Below are 16,773 nucleotides of genomic sequence, written 5' to 3'. Positions count from 1 at the left end.
AATTTTTATTGAATTTTTCTCTTCGTGTTGACAACGTGTTTGTTTTTCTCTCAATGCACTACGAATACTATCATGTATTTGTGGAAACTTTATTTTCATCACGCTGTGACGAAAAGTGAACTTTTCGGCACGCTCCGCATGCCTAAAAGTCCAATTTCCGCCACATTGTGATGAAAAATATTGTTCGTAACTCGTGAAAAAATGTTTTTTGCACTCGTTACGAAATATACAATTTTATCCACGAGTAAATTGATTCAACACGGAAAAAGATCTCTTCAGGGGAAGTGTAATTTTTCGACAAAACTAATTTTTTCTCTCAGTGTAAAAAATTTCAGGGTTTGATACAGAAAATTCATGCGAAAGTTTCTAACCGTGACTAATGTACCTATTAAAGATTACAAGCGCATCAATGATTTACTTTTAATAGGGGAGGAAAATCTGCATTGGAAGGTGTATCACCGCATGCGAAAGCTTGAGGAAGCAGCGAAGACAGGCCGGGGGGGCGGGGGAGGGGGGGGGGAATAATAATTCATTGTCATTGGACCGGTAAGTCGCACTTTCACGGACCAATGGTTTGCACGCTCATTCGGTTAAGAGAGCCCCCATCAAACCAAGACGCTGAGGATTCTCCGTGCAATAGGGCCCTTGCCCAATGTAACTTATGATACGATAGCTCTTTCTCTCTCCCTCTCTCTCTGTCTCTCTGTCCTCCTCGACTTGTGTGTATAAGATGAAAGGACACAAATAGCTAGGATATCGTATGTGAGATGAGTGGGTTTCAACATTAGGGGAGGAGTGATCATGATACGGTTGCGGGGGGAAGATTGAGTTCAATAACACTTTAGCCAGATGATAATACAAGGATTTTCTACGGTGGTAAAATGAGAACAATGCGAATGTGTTGATCTTTGGAATGAGATTTATTTTTCGAGGACTGAGGCATTGACGGCCCTTGAAATTCATTAGGAGAGAATGTAATACTTTAAGTGTTTCGAGAGATTGAGATTTTTTTGGAAATTATTGAATATGTTTTGGTAAACAGGAGTGACCATTTTTCAAAGGGACTTGCAGTGTAGTTTTTAGGGAAACACTGCTCCAGGAGCTCGTGGAAGTGATTTTTTTTACGTACTTGAGAATACTTTTCTTCACTGAAAGAAGAAAATGGACATTTTATGGACAATTTTGGAGTAATTTTGGTAAGATTGTTATTGAATTCAATTTTGGGAAAAAATTATCATGAAATTTCAAGTTGTAGGCGGAAATTGAAGGAATTTATGGGTTTTCAGTAGAACTGAGAGAACAATTTCACAATTCACTTGGATTTTTAATCAAACGTGAATATTCAAAATTACAATGACCTGATTTTTTCAAATTTTTACGAAATAATTCAACAAAAAATTACAGCTTATACTATTTCTAATAAGTTAATGAGAAAATTTATTACTTAGTTGTTTAATGAATAAATAAAATCAACTTGATTTTCCAATTACGTTACTCGCTGACATTTTAGTGGAGATGTCACTGGATAAAAATTTGCGAGATATGACGCGCAAGTGTTGAAGGAAGAAAAATTGAACGATAACTCGGAATCCGATATAGATGTCAAAATTGCATTCATTTTCTCATCTGTATGACAACTGTTGTATTAATTTTAGCGCTCTAATATACGCTTAATTTAAGTACTCAACTGCCATTAATAATAGAAAATTGACATGCTACCAATTCAAGAATAGTTTTCGCTTGAATTAAATAATTCTGCATTCTCAATGCTATTCATCGCCCAGAAGATCTTGAATCCATTTTCATCATATTGCAACGACTCTCTATTATTTCCCCACTTGGATTTAATCGTTTATGCATTGTTTATCTTCCAAATGTGTCCTCTGCATTTCGCGTCACTCATTTCTGCCACTCATGCCTTCTCCTTAATTTGACACGACTATTTGTATTTTCGTCTCATACTACTTCAAACAAGTTCTAATTTATTCAAAGTCGCACATCCAAACCACACGTGAGTCGTTGAGTCTAGCGAGGAGAATTTAAATTTAAATTTAAAATGCCCAGGAAAAAAAATTATTCATCAAATTATTCAAAAATTTCTCTCCGTGCAACAATGGAATGCAATATTTCTTCGATATTCATTCAATTAATTAGTCCACGAGGGATCTTGCGTGTTGTTGTATCGTCAATGGTATTAACTACAGCGTAGGCCAAAACTCTCCTCGTTCAGAGATTTTTGCCGCGGTCAAATCGAGCCGCTTACATGTTCTTGTTAATTAATGCGCTAAACTCATCTTATATCATGCGATACCGGTGTGTAACCGTAAGCGGGATTAAATTAAAAAATTACACCGCTTTAAATATCCCATCGGAGCATTCATTATCCGTCATTGAATTCCCTCTCCTCTCTTGGCTGTTCCAGTTCTCCATAAAAACAGAGCAGTTGATCACGAAAAAAAATATACTTGAATTGACTATAAAATACACTTGATTCGAGGATATTATTCTTGATTCGAGTATATAATACACTTGATTCAAGTATATTTTATACCCAATTGCACTGTTAGAAAAAAATGAAATTTGATCGACAGTTGACTATCAATTTTTGGGATAGTGACACTGAATGGGATTTGGGGGAAATTTTTTTTTAAATTTCCGGTTTCGCTGAAAATTCACTAAAATTTCAGAATTTTAAAGGGCATAAAGACGAGAATTGCTTAATTTATTTCAATTTCCAATCTAATATGAATATTAGTCATTGAATTTTCAGTGAAATCTGAAATTTCATGATTTTTTCCCCCTAAATCGCATTCAGTGTCACTCCTGATAATTCAAGAATATATTTACCAGAATTTTCGGGTTTTCTATTCATTTTCAGGAAAAAATGGAATGGAAATTTCAGTTCAGTGGAATTGGAACACGATAAAAATTTTCGAAATTTGGCACGGAAAATTCAGACAAAAATTTTCAAGTGTGGAAAATGGGTATTTCAGTTCGAAGATGACTATTTGGTATCAGACCGGGTTGTAGCAAGCCCTCTTAAGTGTAATATAAGGGTCAGGCAATAGGTGCCAGAATATAAGGGTCAAAAAGCGGAGTTAAAAAATGAGGGTCAGAATATAAAAGTAAAAAAAGTGGGTGTCAGGCAATGAGGGTCTAAATACAAGTCAAATATTATGCTTGATCTCCGCTTTCAGCCCTTATATGTCTGTCATTGCCTGACACCCACGTTTTTTACTTTTATATTCTGACCCTAATGTTTTGATCCTAATATTCTGACTCTCTTCTTTTAACCCTAACATTCCGATCCTCATTCCTTCTTCTTTACATTCAGGCCCTCAATTTTTGACTCTAATATTCCGACCCTCATTTTTTAACCTCCACGTTTTGGCCCTTATATTCTCACGCTTAGTGTCTGACCCTTATATTACACTTGAGAGTGCTTGATACAACCCGAGCTGATACGAAATAATCACCCTCGAATTGAAACACTTATCCCTCATTCGAGTATAAAATAGTATATTACGCAACAAGTGCGTAATGGGTTTTTTGGCTCGTGGGAAGTTGTAAAACGAGCCGAAGGCGAGTTTTACAATCCCACAAGTCAAAAAACACCATTACGCACGAGTTTCGTATACTATTTTATGCCATAGGGCCCAGAATCCGCGATTCTACCGAGCGAAGCGAGGTTAGAATCACGTGATTCTGGGCACTTATGACATAAAATATTTGAATCAAGTATATTTTATACTCAGTTCAAGTATATTCTTTGTCCTGATTTTACTTTTACATCTGATTTAATCACGGAAAATATGATTGATATTATGAATGCATCATTTCATACCCACACTATCCGCGATAAAATACCAGAGGGCGTATAATCCCGGCATAATGTTAGTCGAAAAGAGGCTGTGGATTAAAGATAAAGGTCCATAGTCTTCTGTGTGCTCATATAGATTAATGTGCAAGGAGCCTGTACACACAGTGTCCTTTTTTTAAGATCAATTTCCTAAACTTACACAAGACTGAGCCTTACACTATCTCCCTTTAAAGTAAAGCAAACAGACCGTGGTTACTGAGAAGAAAATGGGAGAGGGGCTGGGGGTGAAAAAACCGCGGCTGCATGCATTTTCGTTTATTTCGGAACAAGTATCCTGAACAAGGGTATCACAACACAGTATACACCATACCCTTTGAGTGTAACCGCATATACATGTTAACATATGATACATTTTTAATGCGAACCCTGGGGTGCAGAAATTTTCGGAATTTAAGGGGATATCTCACTGAAATTTCGAATGCAAAGTGCGTTTATCTATCGGGCCGATGAGTTTACTACTTAGTTTTAATGTAAGAAATAATAATAGTTGAATTTTTATTTTTTTATGGATTAGAAAGAGACTTTACATGGAGAAAAATAACAGAACAAATCAAGTAATCGTGCAGGAAACTCTATTTTCGGTAATTGATCGACCTATATCGGGGAAAAAATGCGAGACGAATAGTGATTTTTTGTCAGTTAGCCCGGAAAAGTTCACTCATCGTGAGGGTAATTTGCGCCGAAACTGCAAAATTTATCCTGCATTTCATAAAAAATTGTTCCAGTGAACGTGAATGATTGCTTAATACTGCGTATAATTTTTCTGTAACGAATAATAACTTTTCACCGAACGCGTGCGGTAAAATTTCACTTCCATACGTGCCCGTGATCTTCAGATTCGTGCAAGAAAAAAATACCCTACCGGTGTGGGAAATTTTACTATACAGGAGGATAATTTTTGCATCCATATATATTTTTTTACAAAACGAATCGTACAATTATTAGCTATGGATTTATTAGTTGGTAAATGGCACTTTTATGATTATTATAGTAATTTTTTTTTTCGAAGCTGCTTAATGGTTGTCCAATAGTTTACAATTAAAATGTAATGCCTGATATAGAATAAAACATGCACCTGAGGAGGAGCGCCTTGAGCGTTCGAAACGTCGTGCAATGTGTTGAGTAAATTCTTGTCATTTTGACTGCTGCTGACCGAAATATGGCCCAAAACCACTTCCAACAATTGAAAATGAATGCTCGAGATCTTTGCTTTAATTTGAATCATAAAATTGTCACGATTTTCCAGGTGATTTTTATCCAACTATTCGTTCCTTGTAGAGGAATAAGATCTTCAGAGGAATTTCGAAAGATCCCGTCTGCCCCGTAATGACCTTATCTCCTCAAAGAGGCCATACCCACCGCATACTTTAGATTTCACTGTTGACCATTTTTGGTTGAAATTTCAAGGAATCTCGTAATTGATAGCTCAAAATTTGGTAAAAAATAAATGAATGAAAACTGTAAATTTCAGTTCCACCATTCCAAGATAATTAATTCAAGGTGAATACATTGTTGAATCCTCTGTTAGCCAAAAATCCAGCGCAGTGAATATTCATGTTTTGATTGAAAATTCAAATACACAGAGAAAAACGACAAAGTTCTCAAACAAGTCTTACTTGTGCCAAGAAAATAGCTTTTTGAAAATTGTCAAAAACGGATTTTTTTGTGCCAAACATGCACAGACTGCGCCGGAATGAAACATTTTTGTCGCAAAAATAGATTTAGTAGTTCAACAAAAATTGCATTCTCTGTACACGCAAGAAATGTCATTTCTAGCACTACTCCTTCGTTATTCGATACTCCCATACGTATTTTGCTCCCGAAAAATCTTTGTTTTATGCGAAACAAGAGACAGTAGTTTTTCGTTTCGGCTGTCTAATAATCACAGACAACAAATGAACCCTTAAATGAAACAATAATAATGATATGATAGCAATCTTGTAACTTAGGGATAAAATATTTGTTGATAAATTTTCCTCTATAAGAGATATTTTCATCCTGACCAGGCACCGTCTGATGTGAATTATCCGCCTCTTGAGCCAAATATTTCGTTGCTGTCGAAAGCAGAAAAATTATTCGTGTTTGAGACTTTCAAATTCGAACCAAACGAATTCTTTTTTGGCAATTTTCAACTATCAATTTTGTTGGCCCAAACAAGACTTGTTTGACAACATATTTGTTTTTCTCTCGTTGTAGTGTCCGTCGCCTTATAGCTCAGCGATTTTGGAATTCCCTTGAATTTCCGGTGAACTATGAAACTTCCCGACTTTCCCCTAAATCCAAATCAATAGCGCCCCTTGAAATTACAGTCAAACTTTCCACAAAATTATAATCTTTCCAACATCGTTAGACACTTGTCATTAATACATTCTCACTCCCCGTATTCTTGTGTACTTCCAGGGAACAGAGTTGGGTAACAGTGGTGAACGCGTAATCGATACAGCAGCCCGAAGGAAACACCGTTGATAAATCAGAGAGCTACATCGTAGGAGTCGTCGTCACCCCTGCGGAAAAATCGGCAACATCGTGCGGGCTACAAACCCATCAGGCAGATTTTTCCCTGAATTCCCCTGAACATTGGCCCCCACCCCATCATTGATCCAGTGCCGATTTAATAAACAAGACAGAGTATTGCTCCATAAACCCAAAAAAAACATAAATCTCGAATCGATGGCTGGAGGAAAGGTACATTACCTTCCGCCAACACCGGTGACCTCGAGTTAAAACCGTTAAAAAAAAATAAAATGAACAGAGGACAAACGAACGCGAAGAGGCAAAACTCGTCGGATACCGCGGTCCCAACCAATACAGAATATACCCGAGTTTAGTTCTCGCATACACACAATTCACTTTGAACAAAAAAATATATATATATAACCGAGGAGAAAACGTAGGAGACGTGCACGCGCTGTGGTGTGCACAAGGGTTTATTCCACCGACGGTTTGATTTAAATATGTCGAGCACAAAGGGCCACAGAGCGAAGTCGAGGCTCGAGTCGAGGAGATCCAAGTGGCACTGGTGCTCATGCCATCGGGTTCGATCAAGAGGATTCATTTCAAATGCACGAACCAACGACGCCGGAAACATTCGACCGCTTCTTCATTCATATGCATCTCGTTAAATTCTACTATTCCTACGCGCCGTTATAAGTTTATTCTTCTCATTTTCTTCCTCTACCCCCCCCCCCCCCCCCCCCCCCCCCCCCCCCCCCCCCCCCCCCCCCCNGTGTGAAACTTTTCATAAAACTCTGTTAAACGAAGGGAACTCTTCGAACAGAAAAAGAACTCCAATCGAACTAGAGAAAGAACTTCCGGAAACGTCACACGGGTGAGCAGTTTATCCGACGGATTAATATGTGTTTTGGACGACTGCCTGAGTCCACTCGAGGTCGTGAGTTCAACAGACGGCTGAGTGGAGTGTGCAATGTGTTGAACAAGTTTTTGGTTATCATTGAAAAAATGGGTATGCTACTGCCCGATGAAACTTACGAGGAGCGATCAGCCTCCTCGAGAACAACTTCCTGCAGGAGTGAGATGGTTTTTGGGGATATTAACGAGGCAGTCGCTGCCAAGGCACTCGCTGCGTTTCGTAAGTGCGATGATTTTCTCGAGAGATACAACATCAGACCCGAATTCTTCTGTCGACATCAGGAACGACTTGCTCTGCAAAATTGGCTTCTGCAGAGAGCCTCGCGCAAGTTTGGCTCTGGTAAGTCTTCTCGTGGTATTTTTACTTTTGTTTTTTGGGTTCATTGGCTGTGGGAGTTGACGCAAGTGTTTTTGGCGATGTCTAGGGCAGAGAGGGGGGTAGAAGCAGAAAATGTAGAAGGATTTTCGGTTTTCCAACAATTTTTGTTATTTCTTCGTTGAAATGAATTGTTTAGTTATGTGAATAAAAATTCCCTCGTTTAAGGAAATTTCAAAATGTCTTTGGCCCTCGAAAAAGTAAATCCTCCTCATGTGTTAGATTGGCCTGTTGAAAAATTTTTGAAAATTTTCTTTTTTGAAATTTTACAATTTAATGAAAAAAACCGTGGAAACTGCGAATTTCAGGTCAATTATTCCCTGAAAATGAAGAGAAATCTGAAAAATTCAGATTTATTTTATGTGTAATTACACTGTTTAAATTTTTTTTGAAATTTCATGCAAGATATTATAGTAAATCTCATGAGAGTGACATTGAATCGAATTTGGGGAAAAAATGGTAATGAAATTTCAAGTTTTAAGTACAATTCACGGAAATTCATGTTTTAGTGGAAGTGAGATGGAAATTTCACAACTTGATTGACTTTTCAGTGGAACATGAATATTCAGAAACAAAATGACATGAATTTTCAATTTTTCCCTGAATTTTCCTTATTGTTCTGAATTTTCATAGAATAATTGAACTGAAAAATCAAGTATTTTATTGATTTTCGGATCATTCGAACAGAAAATCAATGGAAAATTTGACTTTTCAATGACGAGATTTCCTGAAATATCAGTGGAGCTTGAACACGATAAAAATTTTCGGAATTTGGCATTAAAAATTCAGACGAAAATTTTTAACAGTGTAATTGGCAATTCGAGAAAGTTGAAAATTCCTGTTTTTCTACAGCTCAAACTTTAGAAATTCCACTGAGTTTTCCCAGAAATCTGAAATCCCATGATTTTTCTTCCCAAATTGCATTCAATGTCCTCCAAAGTCAATCATCCTCTCCCAAGTTTGATGTTGCCAAGTCTTTTCGTGTTATTTTTCCCTTCTTTTTGGTTTCCACTGTCAATGGGAGTCTTCTCGACTATTCACGGTGATGGCCAGTGGCGGGAGGATAAAACTTACACCTGGAAAATAAGCCAGCGAATATCGGAGAAGTTCAGTACATCGATGTATACATATATTTCAGTGGCTACTCAACAGCAAAAGTTCTTTTCTAATCCCCATTTTCCAGACGAGGTGATTTTTTTGCCCAACTATCCTTTTTTCCGATGTTTTTGTACAGCTTTAATCTTCTGCTGTCAAGGACTTTTTTTCGTTTGAGATCTATATATGGGTGAAGGGGGAAAAAGGATGGAACTATGCTTTCACCAAAGCATCAAGCGCGTCAAGAGTTTTCTGCACTTTTTTTTATGCTAGCCCCCTCTCTTCGCCTGCACTATATACTGCTCTCGTTTTCATTCCTTTCATTTTTTATCCCCTTCACTGACATGCACGATTGGCTTTCCTTACTGCTGGCGCATTTTCTTCTGCCCCAAACATCAAACGAATGATTTTTTTTTCGCTTGTTTCCGTTGAAACTCAGTAGTTTATGGTTTAAAACAAAAGAAATGGGGGAGATGAAAGAAAAGGTGTAACGTGAGGTGAGAATCGTGGGTTTATACCGGATGTTAGTATCAATTCTAGTAATCATGGGGAATGGTGGGAGAGTATGAGCGGCTGGGGGAGTGATCGAGTTATCGGCGGGATCGATATTTTTCGCACGGGGTGGAGGCGCATTTGCGGCGGCTCCTGTTGTTCTTTGACCCTTTGTTTTCTTCGTTATTATGGAAAGATCCTCGGGGGAGAGATTTGACGGGCGCCTTGCGGGTGGGTACGCAGAACTCAATGGTTCCGGGGAGGGGGGGTTAATAATAAATCATGTGGGGGTTATTAGCGAAGGCTTGACACTGTAATAAAGGTTTCATTATCGGTTCGTAATAACGTTCGACAATTGATTACAGATGTATTGTAGTCGACGGTGGATTATGTACTTCATTACGTATCCGTGAATTTCATGTCTAATCTTGATGAGGTTCTTTATCAGCGGGCTTGGTTTATGACCGCTGTTGTTATTGATTTTAACATTAATCAAGGTGTAAATTCCAAGTTATTGTGTTCAAGGTGTAAATTGATGTGGGATCGTTATCATGAGGGTACAGGATATTTATTTAGTGGAATAAATGAACGTATATTTGAGTGGAAATCGAATTAATAAAAATACATTGTTGTAAGAGCTGAGTTGCTCTACTCTCACTCTTCATTCTCTCATTCGGACAAACACTTTTCTTTCTCTATTCCAAAAAAACAACTAATACACCCTTTTTTCCAAATACACTGTGAGATGACTGTGAGATCTTGAAATTTCAGGTAAAAAAGCTTGAAATTTTTAACAATGACAAAATTAGATGAAATTTCTGTGTATTTCTTCATTGACGAATCAGTTAATTTCGTGAATATTCGAGTCATTCTCGATTTTGAGGTCCATACGGCACTGAAAAACCTTGAAAATTTTGAAAATTCAGACAACAACATTTCTGAATTCTCAATCTATTGAAAATTGAATTGTATGTGATGTTCAATTCTCACGATGAGTTGGGAAATTCGAGGTTTCATTGAAAAATGAATGATTGTTTAACATGAAAAACCCAATTTTCTTGAATTTTCAAGAAGAATGAGAAAATTAGCGAACGTTTTCATTTGAAATTGAATTCAACTTCACAACATCGAAAATTCAGATGACGCTGTGACTGAAATTTCAAGAAATTTCTGTCAGTGAAGTGACCTCAGTGATCGTACACGGGCCACTCTCATTCACCCAAGAAACTCTCAAAAACTGAACACGATCGTAAGAAAACTTTCACACAACATGAACGCTTTTCCCTTTACAACTTTTCTCTCCAACGAAATATTTCGCAAAAAAATTATCATCTCTAATATTCAATCTATAATGAATTCTTATTCTAAATAACTGGCGACACAACGTCTTCTCATTCCTTCATACCACTTCAATAGATTTTTTGTCAGACCACAACCACGTTGAAATAATCATTTAAATAATTCAAATAATCATTAAAAAATTATCGCTAAGGAATAATTAAATAAATAATCATATTTAAATCATATAAATCATTAAATGATTTAAAGATTTAAATCATTTAATGATTTATATGATTATCAAAATTATTTAAATGATTTAAACATTTAAATCATTTAATAAATAATCAAGGTGTAAATTAGTAAATTATTATATTCTTGTCATCACAGTATTCTAAAATTCCTCTTTATGAATCTTTGAGATAGATTAACCCATTGAACAGCCTCACAGTACCCCACTCTTCACCATTTTGTGGTAGTGTGCGTGTGCAGCCGAGGCTTTCTTATGGCGCACTCACACAATGAGAGCCTCCCCACTATTCTCACACCGATACGTTAACGTACGCTGTTCAATGGATTAAAGAACTGGTGAAACCTGTTCTCTTCGGGAGAAAAAAATGGAACGCGAACAAAATTGCATTCGCCATTTCCTCGATTGAGAACGAAAGAAAAATGTGGTGTGACATCATAACTTATGCAACCCCCTCCCCCCTCATCGTGTAATGCAATAACCCCATGTAATCTTTCACGTTATCAAGTTCTCAAACGATAAGAAATGTTAAATATTTTCCATCTGCGCAGGGGTTAATTAACCGATCAAGTTCACTGATTTTTCCATCCGCAGAATGAAGTTGAGAAGATAAAATGGTTATGGTCTGATGTGTGAGGGTAGAATCAGACGTTGAATTGCCGTAAAATAAGTTCTCAATTGCCACAGCAGATGCTCCGCCGACTCGTGAGGCAGCGGAAGTTATTCTCCCTGATAATTTATGAATACATCTTGGCTCTCGTGCGATTGAACGCGCGCATGCTTGTCACTCCATTCCAGGGGCAAATTTCACGGATCATTATTACCTGTAGAAAATAGAGTCGACAGGTCGTAATAACCAAATCATTACCCGATGCCGCGACCCGATGGGAAAAAAGACAACTAATGGCTGAATATAAATAGTGTGAAATGAGAAAGGTGAAGGAGAGGGTGGGAAGTTTGTCGGGAAGTTTATGCTCAAGCTCAAATGCTCGGGTAAAACGTACGAAACAGAGTCAGGTGTTGCCACCATAAATCACCATTCCTTTCATGATCTTCCGCATGTCACAAGAGTCAGCGCGTGCGGTATATGTATACGGGGGGTGCAACACCTCTCCTTGCACCGTTATTTCCAACACCAAATTGATAAATAAAACATTATAGGACGCCTTCTGGCGGGGTTTTGAAAGAAGAATGACAAGAGAATTGAGTTTACTGGGTTATTCCTTGCGGTTTCTTTGGGTGGGATATCAGAGCTACGAAATTGGGTATATACGTCAAAGGAAATGTATCAAGAAATTTGAGAGGGGAGAATAAATGAGGTTATCTGGGGATGTGATAAACTTCAATTTGATTATTCATTAATTTTGCGAAATCATTATTCAAGGGGATTGCTTGACTCGGAGACAAAACTGATTATTTAATCGAGACTCGTCTGAATCTCAAGCGAAATACTCGTGATCGCAGGGTTTTCACCACTTCTTTTTGTCCCTGCATCGAAGAAATGCTCCGTGCTCCGTAATTTTCATTCAATTTTAGCTTTTTATTTTCAGAATGTTTGTTATAGTCCAAAGAATAAAATTAAGAACCCGTTTTACTTTATTCGCAATAGATTATGAATGAATTTTGAATTTCATAAATTTTTCGCGTCTCCAGAGTAGGACTGAAAATTGAACATTGGAGTCATGCGTAATCTAATTTTTATGAACAAAGAAATGGCAGGTTGAAGCAAAAAGGCGGATTCCAACGAAAATCGATTACTAAAAACAATGAATTTTTAGTACTACTCTAGAGACGCGAAAAATTTATGAAATTCAAAATTCATTTATTCATGATCTATTGCGAATAAAGTAAAGCGGCTGCTTAACTTTATTCTTCGGAGTATAACGAATGAAACATATGAAAGTTACGGCGCAAGGAGCATTTTGAAGGGAAAAACTGGAAGAAATGAAGTTTTTCGAGGTTGTACGGGGCAAAATCGATCGGATCCGCGATTTTCCCTGGTCATTTCCATATTTCGTCGTATTTTCTTGAGGCAAGTAATTTTTCTTCAATTGTTTAATTCTCCCAGACATTTCAAGTCACGCGACCCGAGAAAGGTCTCATGCTTTAAAATATTCTTGTACTCAAGTATGATTTTGTCGCAAATGAACTCACTCAAATTGCGTAGAAGAATCCTCAATCTTCAAGTATTTATTGTTTTCATAATTTTTTTGTTATGCAGTTCCAATATTTCGATATGTATAACGATAGTGATAGATAGAATTCATTCGAGTTCCGTGAGCCGCAAACATTCTGTGATTTAAACCATTGAAAATAATTTACTTCTCTCAGTGCACAAAGTGGCATAAATAATGCTGGGTAGCGCTCCGTTGATCGAAACTGAGGGCAGAGGAGCGTTGCTGTCGTCCATTGGATAAAGCACGTGAAGATTGGGTTAGGTTGGCTCGAGCCATTCTGTGATTGGTCCAGCGTTCAATCGCTCTTGTGACACCATTAGCGATTTCAAAGCGTTTGAAATCTTCAACTTTCGACAATCAATTATTAATCAACGAACGATATTTATAATATTTATAACTGAAAAATGAATCATTTAAGGGCGAAACGTGTGACGTAAAAATTTTAAAAGCTTCATGCAAGTTTCCTATTATTTACCAGAAAACACAAAGTTTTCCACATTTTTCCTTCTCAATGAATTCGAGGGTCATCACGTAGAGTCTAGATGAAAAGGTCAAAGAGCCGGTCCGTAAAATTCGTAGACCTCAAATTCCATCGGGAACATATGTAGCGAGGGGCTTCATAGACGAACAAAATCAATATCACCTGTTTTCACTCGAATAAATTCAACGATATTGAATTTTTTTCACTTCAATTAGCGTTTCTAATTTCTTTTGCACTTTTTATCAATCGATCCCATTGCATTTATATTAGAGATATAGTTTAGTAGAGGATATAAGTATTGCCGCGGTATCCAGGGGAAATTTTAAGTTTTCTTATTTATTCTCAAAACGTCCGCTGGAGTGCCACTCTCCAGTCCCCTCTCCGCCGGCCGCGACGGTCTTATTTGCAACGATGCTTTTGTGCTCTGAACATCATACAAGCATGGACGAGTTTTCTCCTCTTTCCACCGTACACAAAACCTTGATTTTATTCTCGCCGTGGAAAAACGCTTGAGTGTACTCTCATTGTGAGTTCTGGATTTTACAGGGACTTTCAGGGTAAATCGTGCATCGAAGGGACACGACATATTTTTTATCATTAGTGTAAGTACTACAATTTACTTTTTCAGGGAATGTCGAGAGTGAAATGGGCGATTAAATGAGTTCATCATTTTTCGACAATTTTTTGCGATATTTCGCTGCAGCGTGCATTGTTGAAAATTGTTGGTTGAAATTTCTGGTACACAATAACCACAACTTGATGGGAAAATCAAGATGGGAAAATCATTTTCGCCTTCCTGCAGCGCTGTGATAAATTATTGGGTAAAATTTTCGGTGCACTCTCGGATATTTTTATCATATTATAGTTCCACCCAAATTTCAAGAAATTTCGTCATTAAAAATTGAAAGTTTTATGGAAAAATCTGTAGAAGCTGTATATTGTACTTGAATTGTTCAAAGACAATTGAGAGAAATCAGAAAAAATCAGATAAATATATTTTTGAATTTTCAATTATTGAAAATCTATCGTCATTTGGTACGAAATATTAATATTTTGAATAGAATTTCAGGCAGTGGGAAAAATTCTCGTCTTCCTGCTGCTTAAAAATGTGGAAGAACGACGGTTTCTTCGGGTGCAAGTGATGGCTTTATCTCAACTCCGGCGAGTAACGACGCGAAGCACCGCTGGTGTAGTGGTATCATGCAAGATTCCCATTCTTGCGACTCGGGTTCGATTCCCGGGCGGTGCAAAATTTGGACATTTTTTTTTTCATCTAAAATCAACTAATTGAAGATATTTTATCCAATAGTTCATTTCTACAATTAATCCAATGATATTGAAACAGAGATTGATTGCCAACTTAAAGGTCAATATTTACAAAGCTAATATTGGTTTCATTCTGTGGCTTAATTATTGAACATAGAAATAGTTGAATCATTTTCGCATCAATTAATTGGCAAATATACGCATTTTTTGAAAATTATCATCAAATAGAACCATTAAATTCTCACTAAATCATGGAATCGCGGATGTTCAATGTTATTAATTAAACCACTGAGCTTCTCCGCTTGTTGGATAAAAATGTCAAGCCTCCGCATACATGCATCTCCCCTCCACCCTCCCGTGAAATGTCGATTTTCGAGATTAAAAAAAAAAACAATTATTGCATTTTTCATTTCAATAACGCATGAGTAAATAGGGATATGAACGCAGATTTAATATAGGCCCATAGAATTACGGGGACCGGCAAGGATTTGGAAAGTCTGAATGCAAGTCCTGCTTACACCTAACAAGTGCTGAAGTGGGACATAACCAGAGGTAGAAAGGTCTCGGAAGCACTTGGGAAGAGGCTTCCCAAGACCTATCCCGTTCTGAACGGAGAGACCTAAGTAGAATTTGTCAGGTCCAATTATTCGACTCGGGTAGTCCCGAAAAAAATACAATCTACCAACTACGGGAAATTCTAGTGCTGTTAAGAAAAATTTTCCATCAGTTTTTGGTAAACTTTATGAAGAGTATTGTGCGAATTTCCAATGCCACAGAAATTTTTCCCAGACCGACCCAGAGTTTCACCAAAGAATTTCATTCCGGTAGGGTCATCACAATCCAATCAGGAAATGCCTGACCTGTTAAAAAATTACTCCTGAAATTTCCAGCAAAAAATCTTGAAATTGTTAATAACTACTCATTCGCACGAAAATTTCATGTATTTTGCTATTAAAAAAACCTTTGAATTCTGGATTCTGGAGTTCAATAGAATTGCAATTTTCATGTCTACATGATAACAAAAATGATTAAATAATTTGAAAATTCAAGCGACAATTTCCCTGAATTCTCAATCCACTGAAAATTTACTTGGATATGATGTTCAATTTCCGCGATGAATTTGAAACTTCCGGACGTTATTGAAATATCAGTGATAATCTAACCTGGAAAACCCAATAATTCTGAATTACCAACCTGAATGAGAGATTCCATAACGATCCGATCCCAAATTAGATTCAAACTCACAACATTGAGAATTCAAGTGCAACTACTACTCAATTCCAAAAAATTTCCAACAGTGCGCTCTTCCCTGACATTCTTTAAGGATGTTCGACACCCTTTTAGCCAAAATTGATGTTGTTTCCATTTTTCTGGCAAATTATCGATGGGAGTGACGTGAAAAAATATAACGATTTTGTGGTTTGTCATTCTTTAATGGCTCACGAAGTTGCGTAGTGGTGCGATAATTTTCATGCGTTTTTTCTACATTTTTGTGATTCTTTTTAAAAGTTTAGAGAAAACGCAGGAAAACGTTCGCACCACCTTAAAATTTCGTCAGTCATTAAATAATGCCAAACCGCAAAAACGTTATATTTTTTCACGTCAACTCCATCATAAGTTTGCCAGAAAAATTAAAAAAACGTGAATTTTGGCAGAAAGGGTGTAGAACATCCTTAATCCACGCAGAGGAACTATTCCCCCTCGCCGGAATTCAATCCACCACATACCCCTCCCCCGCGTTAATCACACCAACGCATTAACAATAGTGCAATAATCAGCAATTACACAGTTTGATGATTATAGTTCCCCCGAATGAGTAATCCCCCTCCCCCTCCCCCGCGAATGAATCCGCCCAGCATAAATATCCATACAACATGTGGGCACATGTCCCCAGGTAGATCGACGAATCAGGTAGAAATCGAGGCACGAGTGAAGCGTTTGTATGTTTATCCAGAATGTAGTGCACGTTCATGCGCGGTTGGACACACTGGAGTCGTGCATATAAGGCACATACTCTCGATACCCGTATTTATGCGTTTACGCACCCTTCTCCCTCAGCTTGTCCAAGTGGAGAGAGCTTTTGCGCACCGTCGACAGGAGTTCTCCCCC

At 37.4% G+C, this 16,773-nt stretch overlaps 1 non-coding gene across 1 annotated transcript; it reads left to right on the top strand.

Moving 5' to 3' along the window:
* Positions 1-14,576: 14,576 nt before the first annotated feature.
* Trnag-ccc lies at positions 14,577-14,647 on the top strand. The gene has a single exon. It is a non-coding gene; the product is annotated as a tRNA-Gly (tRNA).
* Positions 14,648-16,773: the final 2,126 nt, after the last annotated feature.

The sequence above is a fragment of the Diachasma alloeum genome, unplaced genomic scaffold (genome assembly GCF_001412515.2).
Source record: "Diachasma alloeum isolate Michigan unplaced genomic scaffold, Dall2.0 Dall_scaffold_78908, whole genome shotgun sequence".
In the NCBI taxonomy this organism is placed as follows: domain Eukaryota; kingdom Metazoa; phylum Arthropoda; class Insecta; order Hymenoptera; family Braconidae; genus Diachasma; species Diachasma alloeum.
This window is presented reverse-complemented; position numbering and strand designations above follow the sequence as displayed.